This window comes from Zingiber officinale, chromosome 4A, assembly GCF_018446385.1.
Source record: "Zingiber officinale cultivar Zhangliang chromosome 4A, Zo_v1.1, whole genome shotgun sequence".
NCBI lineage: Eukaryota > Viridiplantae > Streptophyta > Magnoliopsida > Zingiberales > Zingiberaceae > Zingiber > Zingiber officinale.
The window spans coordinates 133,552,591-133,560,601 of record NC_055992.1 but is presented as its reverse complement, the minus strand read 5'-3'; the positions used below and the strand labels follow the sequence as shown (position 1 = coordinate 133,560,601).

Below are 8,011 nucleotides of genomic sequence, written 5' to 3'. Positions count from 1 at the left end.
CAAATGTTCGGTCAGCCCGTCGACTCATTTGGACTTCGTGCCAGACATCTGGTCAGCCCGTCGACCTGTCTGGACTTCGCCTGCACACTCGGTCAGAGTGTTAGATAACGATAAACCTAACTTAACCTGATTTGTCATTCATCAAAACCTGAGTTAGATCGTTAGTGCTAACCGCACCAACATTTAGCTACCAGTTAATCCACCTTGGACTTAACCTAGTTGGGAAATAGGTTTGCCTAGTCCCACTAGGAATTCACTTGTGCCAAGTGTTTAACTCCCAGCTAACCCACTTTGAACTTAACCTAGTTCTCAACTAGGTTTGCCTAGTCCTACTAGGACTTCCCTTGTGTTAAGTGTTTAGCTCCTAACTAACCCACCTTGGACTTAACCTAGTTTCCATCTAAGTTTGCCTAGTCTCACTAGGACTTCTATTCGCCTAACTTCCAATTTGGACTTCTCATTTGCCTAACTTTCAATTAGGACTTTGTCAGTCAAGTCTCCAGTCAACCTTAACTTGCTTAACTTCTCATTCATACATATTGTCCAAATATTGAAACTAAAGCTCGAGCCAACTCATGCATAATCAACTTGGTTAACCTTGATCCAAGGAAGATTGCACCGACAAAATAAAGAAGACTACTTATAGCACTATGATACAATTTTGGATCAACTTCTTTGCCTTCAAGATTATTATCTAATTTTGTGTTATTGGTCATAGGAGTCGATATTTCTTTGACATTTTACATTCCAAAGTTTTTTTTTACATATTTAGATTGATGAATGTATATTCCTTCTTTAGCTTACTTAATTTGTAGACTTAAGAAAAATGTCGACTCATTAACTAAACTCATTTCAAACTCACTTTCCATGCGTTTTATGAACTCATTTAGATAGTCTTTGTTTGTGGAACCACAAATAACGTCATCCACATATACTTGGGCCACAAAAATATCATCTCTACTATTTTCAGAAATAATATAGAATCAATTTATCCTCTATGAAAGTCTTTAGATACTAAGAATATTGACAATCGTTCATACTAAGCATGAGATGCTTGTTTTAACCTATACAAGGCCTTTTTAAACTTATACACGTGGTTTGAAAAATCTAAATTTTCAAATACTGATAGTTGTTCAATATAGACTTCTTCCTTAATAAAACTATTTAAAATTACTGATTTTATATCCATTTAATACAATTTAAATCCGTTGTGAGCAGTGAATGCTAATATTATCTTAACGGATTCCAATCGAGCTATGAGTGCATATGTTTCATCATAATATAATTCTTCTACATGATTAAAGTATCTAGCAACCAATCTTACTTTGTTTCTCACAACCACTCCTTTATCATCAAATTTATTTCGAAAACCCCACTTTATGTCAATAATTATTTTTGAAAAATAATTATTTCTGTGGAGCGTGACAATATGAGTTGGGGTACTTCTCGACTTCCATTCTAACCTCTTCCTCACTCTTTTATTGTTAGCAGGCTCCTTAAGCAACTAGTAGTGATTGAAGTAACGCCCGGTGACTCTCCTTCAGCTTCGCAGGCTTCTCTAGCAATCCCACCTTCCCTCGGTGCACGGTGACTTAGTCGTCAACACCACTTCCTGTGGCTCTTCCATCGATGTGTTTCAAAATAGGATCAGTGATCTAAACACATAGCCATTTCAATCAACTAATAGCATAAGGCTTGAGACAAGCAATAGCTAATTAAATGAGGGAAGGCACGGAAGAGGCTCGATGAGGGCAGGCACGTAGATGCAGCAACATGTGGTGTTGCCAGAGCAAGTGTTGTAGTTTTTGCAATCGATAAGAGGCTTGATAAGGGAGGGCATGGGAGAAGAAGAGGCATAGACACATAAGGTAATGAGTCAGTTTTGGCTAGAGGGGTAAAATGGAAATGAGGTGTGTCTTTTGGAAAAGATAAAACTTAGGTGTATCTTTTGGGCGTTGTAAATTTTAAGTATGCCCCGAATTGCTGTAAAATATTTTCTTTGTTTCATGCTTGGTTATGTCTTTTGGTAGTCAACTTCATGGACCCAAAGCCCACCAGGAGCGTGTATGTAGGTACTCAAAAGATTAATGCCAATTCCACAATTTGTTTGCCCCTCTTTCTCAATTTTTTGAGACCATCTTATGGAATTTTTCTACCAAGCTAAGTTGATATTATAATTAAAGTGATTTGTACTAGTTTAGATTAAGTTAGAATGGACTTTTAATATTGCATACCAAAAGGGTGGGTTTTTTATTTTTCCTTTTACATTACAAGGAGCTTATGAATAGCTTACCTTACATTATGATGTGTCGAATAAATCATCAAAGGAACAAAAGTACAGTGTATGGTGAGGAACAATGGCTGCCATATAATGCAAAGTTGGTACTTGACTAACCACATTCAATTCACACAATTTTACATCACAACGGATGTAATATTATTATCATTTAATCAAATATATCCAAGATCTAACTAGTACATGATCTCAGAGCTCACGGAATAGACATACAAGATCTTATTTGATAATACATATTATAGCGAGTCACAGTTTATATTATAAAAGTAGAGTTGCACAAATTGGTCCTTTCTAATTTTACTGGGTAAGTAACATACTTTGCAATACCACATTTGCCAGCAGAGTCTGCAATGTTCCGTTCCATTCGTATATAGCCAGATTCTCCCCAATTTTTACCCCATGAGTTTTTTACGATCCAGTAGTCCTTGCTATTTTCAATACCATAACCTACTATGGTCACACCATGATCTAATGCAGTTCCACAAGTTCCGGTGAATATTCCCTACAAAAATTATATTAATTGTGAAGACAGACAGAGAAATTAAATGTATGGAGCACTTATAATACAACAAACTAAAATTAAGGAGGGGAAACACTTCACAGCTTAGTAGAACTATTGCCTTTAGCAATGATATAAAACATCAAATTAAAGTGGTTTGTAAGAGATGTGCTCTATTAAACCAATTCAATTGGGCTACCTAAAGATTTACAAAATGAACGAATATGTGGAAATACTCGTTAAGGATGATGAGATACACAAACAAGCTTTTGTGAGGAAAACACTAGATTGGATGATTCAGACCGATGCAATTACCAAAAGTTAATCATCCGGATGAATCTTACCGAACGATAAAGTTGGAAAGCTCTTCCAGCAGACTCGATAGCAACACTAACTGGTTGGTTTGCCACGGCTTTTTGGAGAGACTTCTCGTTGTTGCGAGGAACATTTTCATACGAATCGATTGACGCAACATGGACATTTCACTGCATGCATGAGAAAGGCAAGCGCCAAACAAAATTTATAAAGCCATGGACAATCTAAACATAAAGTATCTCTGGTTGCAAATGGTTAATCAATAGATTACCTTGTTGGTATTGCAAGTCCCCTTTTGGCCTATGTATGGGTAGTTCTCCTCGCTGTTGATGCCACCATTGTTGATGATGAACCTGAATGCAACGTCCATGAGTCCACCATTGCAGGCACGGTTGCCGGCATCACAGTCCACTAATTCTTGTTCTGACAGTGAAATCAGATTACCGGTGACGATTTGGTTGATACCTTCGATGGCAGCAACGGCAGAGAACGCCCAACAACTTCCTACAAATACCATCGAGGGTATAATTAGCATACTTGTTGTTGAGATCATTGAAACAAAGTACTTTACATCTCATCAAGCGCTTGTGAGCAAGTTTGGTAAGAGTTTGTTTATCTTCATTTAATATAAAAAAAGTCAAATAGATAAACAAGCTGGAACAACTCTGCTCAAACAAGCTTGAACACTAATCTGGTTTGGCTCGTTGTTTTCAATCCTATCATTTACTTATTTTTAATTAACACTACTTGAAGCAAGTGAAAAATCTTCATTAGGTTAGCTGATTTTTAGATTTCGAACTAGCAGTAGATAAATTTATAAATCTAACAAAATTCGCATGCACAAAATGGGGGCTAAAGAAGAGGTGGAACTATCACTGACCACACTGAGCCTGATTCTTTACTTGGACGACGGCGCCGTTCTTCCTCCAATCTATAGAATCGAGCAGATTGTCCCCTTCTCTCAGCAGGTACCTGCTGCTGATCTTTCTGGAGGTGGATCTCATCTGGGAGAAGTTCCCGAGGAACCTAGCCCTGTACTCCTCGTTGGTGAGGTCAGCGAACCGGTTCATCCCGAGGCGAAAGGTGTGCTCCCCGCGGTCGGCCGCTGCATTGTGCTGGTCCACGAACTGAAGGTTCTCCTTGAAGACCTCGAGCCGGTATTCGTTCAGATCTAGGTACTTTTCGGCGGGGTGATTCTTAGCCCTCCACTCCAGGTAGAGCATTCTCACCTCCTCGTCGCTGCGGATGGGGACGGCCCCGCCTTGCTTGGAGAGGGTCAGGACGTCCTGACAAGGAACGGAGGAGACGACAGCGAAGGCGGAGGAAAAGAGGAGGAAGAGGGCAATGGGGACGGGGGAAGCCATGAGCAGAATGAGAAGAGAAGAGAGAAGCTTGATGCTCTGTTTGGCCATGGAAAGACCTCCTTTATATACAAGAGAGGATGGTGAGCACTGTGGAGGTTGCCGCCTTAAAACTTTATTTTCTGGAAAAAAAATTATATATATATATATATATATTAAAAAAAAATATTTTATTTATTTATGATATAATTAACAAATTAAATAATTATTAAGAGTTTAATTAGAATGGTTGATTAGGAAGGAAGAGATTTGCTTTCTTGAATAAAAGGCAATTGATGGTGTATTTTATTCATTTTCACCTTATATAGAAGAGAGAGCAGCTTGATGCTCTCTTTGCCGAAGGAAAAGCTCCCTTCATATAGAACAGAGGACATTGACAATTGGAAGATATATTATTTATTAATAATATTTATTAATAATATATATTTTATCAAAATATTTAAAAGCGCATTTTATTTATTTATGGGGTGAAATTTAAAAAACTATCCCACATTTAATGAATGAAGAGTTAAATGATTTTTTTAAAATAAACATGGTTAAATGAACACTAATAAAAAAAACCCTTTAAAGATGGGAATTTTTTTGTCATTCAAGGGACCATTCTTATCGTTAAAATTCATTAACGATGAAATTAAATACTATAGAAGTTGTGGCTAAAAGTATTCGGCGAGAATTGATTAGTGACGGGAAATAAAATATTATCGTTAGTAGCTCTTAATAACGGTATGCACTTTCGTCATTAGTAATAGTAACGGCGGATTAAAATATCATCGTTAATGGTAAAAATGACGATCATAGGTACCGTTGCCAATGACAACAACGACAGTTATATGTACCGTTGTCAATGACAAGAAGGAAGGTTAACAATTGTTGACATCCCTCAATCGAATTTGGCAGCCTTCTATTCACTTGAGAAGCTCTGCCAACCATTCAATTCACATCCCTCAATCGAATAGATGAATCAATTAGAGCAACTTTTGTTTGCTTGACATCTCGGCCAATCAAGTATACTAATCAATTGGCAACCCTCAATCGAATTAACTAATCAATTCAGGAAGCTTTTGTGTGCAAAGACCAGTTGATTGATACAATACTTGCCTATACCTGGAATTCCAGGTTTAATCAATCGATTATGCTAATCGATTTGTGTTGCAAAACTCAGAATTGAAGTTTAGGTTTTAGGATTTTAGCTCTCCAATCGATTGGTATAACTCATCAATTAATAGGTGAACCCTAAAATATGATTTTTCACCGCTAAACCCTCAAGCACATACCTCCCTTCAATGTATCAATCAATCCCAATTACCTCATAACACATGAACATCATGTTTCCTGGACTTTGCGCTAGAGCTTCCTCATCTTCGGATTTTCATCTACCCTTTCATCCGATCTCGCAATCTGCTCAGGTTTCCTCTTTTTGTCAAAAATTTGATCTTTGACTTTCTTGGTCTTTCTTTATCTTGCATCCAGTCTTCTGATATGCATGGATTTCTTCTTGTCAAAATTCAGCATTTGACATTCTTAGACATCTTTTTTCTTGTACACTAGTAACTCATGCTAAATGAGATTCAATGTATTAACATAAATTTAAATAATTGTCAATCATTGAAACTTTTCATCCAGGGTATGATTGCACCAATAATATATCCCTTTTTAATGTTTAACAAACTATTTAAGCTTAGGTCACTTTCCAACATGTTATAATATCAACAATTAAACAACAAGATAATATCAATATAATAAGCATAAAAATTGCAAGATGAGCATGTCATAACACAACTAGACTTGACCCCGGGGTGAATCCGGCCTAGACCTGGTACGAGCCCATCACTAGGTCAACCGGTCGGTTGCCTGTTGATCCGGGTTGCCGGGCCAAACAATCACCGACCTGGCATCTTGCCAAGCCGGTTACGATTCCAAGCCCCCAAAAATCAGTGGATCTCCGATTAATCGCCAATTGGGCCTGCGAGTTCCAAATTTTTTTATTTATTTATATATATCGGTTGGAATTGCCAGTTAATCGGTGGTTCCTAGCTTTTGGATATTTTTTGGATCTTTTTTCAATGGTTAAGATCCATTTGACCATTTTTTTTATTAATGACTATGATCAAACTCTATAAATAAAGAGTTCATTTCATCAATTCCACACACATTCTCTACTCTCATTCTCAATTTCGCATTCTCTATATGTTTTCTACTCCAAGTCTCCATTTCTATGCACTTTCATTTCCAACTTTCAACTACAATGGAAGGAGGTGTGGAGGTTCATTATCTTGATCTCAGAGGGGAAAGAAAATAGTGAATCCGCATGAGAACCCCAATATAAAATCTACCAATGATGAGACCGAGCACATCCTAACACACGAAATACAAGGAAGTATCTATTGTATTCAGGAGTGTGTGGAGGAGTGGTAAGGTAACTGATACTATGAGTAGTAAAAAAGGAGTGAAGGCCTAAGAATTCACCTCCATTGTCAGTGAAGAGTGTTTTGATAGTCATTGGGAATCAATTTTTAACAAGAGTTTTGAATGCAATAAAGGTAGAGTATACATCCGATTTTTTGCGTAATGGATAAAGCCATATATACTTCATAAAATGATCAATGAAGATAACATAATATTTGAGTCCATTAAATGATGATGTAGAAGTGTCTAAACCGTTGGTGCGGGAAGCATCCCACGATCGAACCTTAGTTTTGATAATGGCAAACAAATTCAAAGTTAAGCTTAATTGTTATCTAATGTGTATGATTGAGTGTTTCAGGAAAGTCCTAGCTGCTGTTAGACAAGTGGAAAACCCTAGGGGGTGGTAACCCTAGGTCATAGGGGGTGGTAACCTTATGCGGGAAGTCTTGGCGGGTCGGAGCTTCGGGCAAAAATCCTAGGGGGCGGTAACCCTAGGTTAAAATCTTAGTGTCGCGAACCAGGTAGAAGTCTTGATGGGTCGAGGACCGGACATCCAGCATGAAGACCGGAAGCTTAGGACGCTGAGTAAAAGTCCAGTCGGTCTGGAGGACCGAACTGACAAAAAGTAAATCTCCTGAGTGGAGTAGGTGAGAACGCGTTCTCCGTAGAGGGAACAGTAGGCGTCAGGTTGACCTAGGATTTTTCGTAGGAAATCCGAAGTCAGACCCGGACAGTCGAGAGACTGTCAATATCTTATTTACCTTGACTATTATGTGCTGACTTTATTTTGCAGGGTATGTGTTTGGGACTAACACATTTTGCAGGAGTAAAGGAGCATGTTATACCTCAGATGAACAGTGTCCGAGGCACTTCCATGGATCTTGGAGGTGCCTCGGGTGCAAAGCTGGAGTCGGCTGCGAAGTAGTGCTGGAGGCACCTTGGATGAAGATGGAGGCGCCTTGGACCTGAGGTTGGAGGCGCCTTGGAGTGGCTTGGAGGCGCCTTCAACTAGATAAGTTGCGGCCAGTTCTGTGCTGATCTACGCGGGCGACTCAGGAGGCCTGGAGGCGCCTTGGACAGGCTTGGAGGCGCCTCCAGCAGTGTATAAAAGAAGCTCTCGAGGCATCACTCAAG

At 38.7% G+C, this 8,011-nt stretch overlaps 1 pseudogene; it reads right to left on the bottom strand.

Annotated features, from left to right (window-relative positions):
• Positions 1–1,592: 1,592 nt before the first annotated feature.
• Positions 1,593–4,490, bottom strand: LOC121972806 (annotated as a pseudogene).
• Between the last annotated feature and the right edge of the window lie 3,521 nt (positions 4,491–8,011).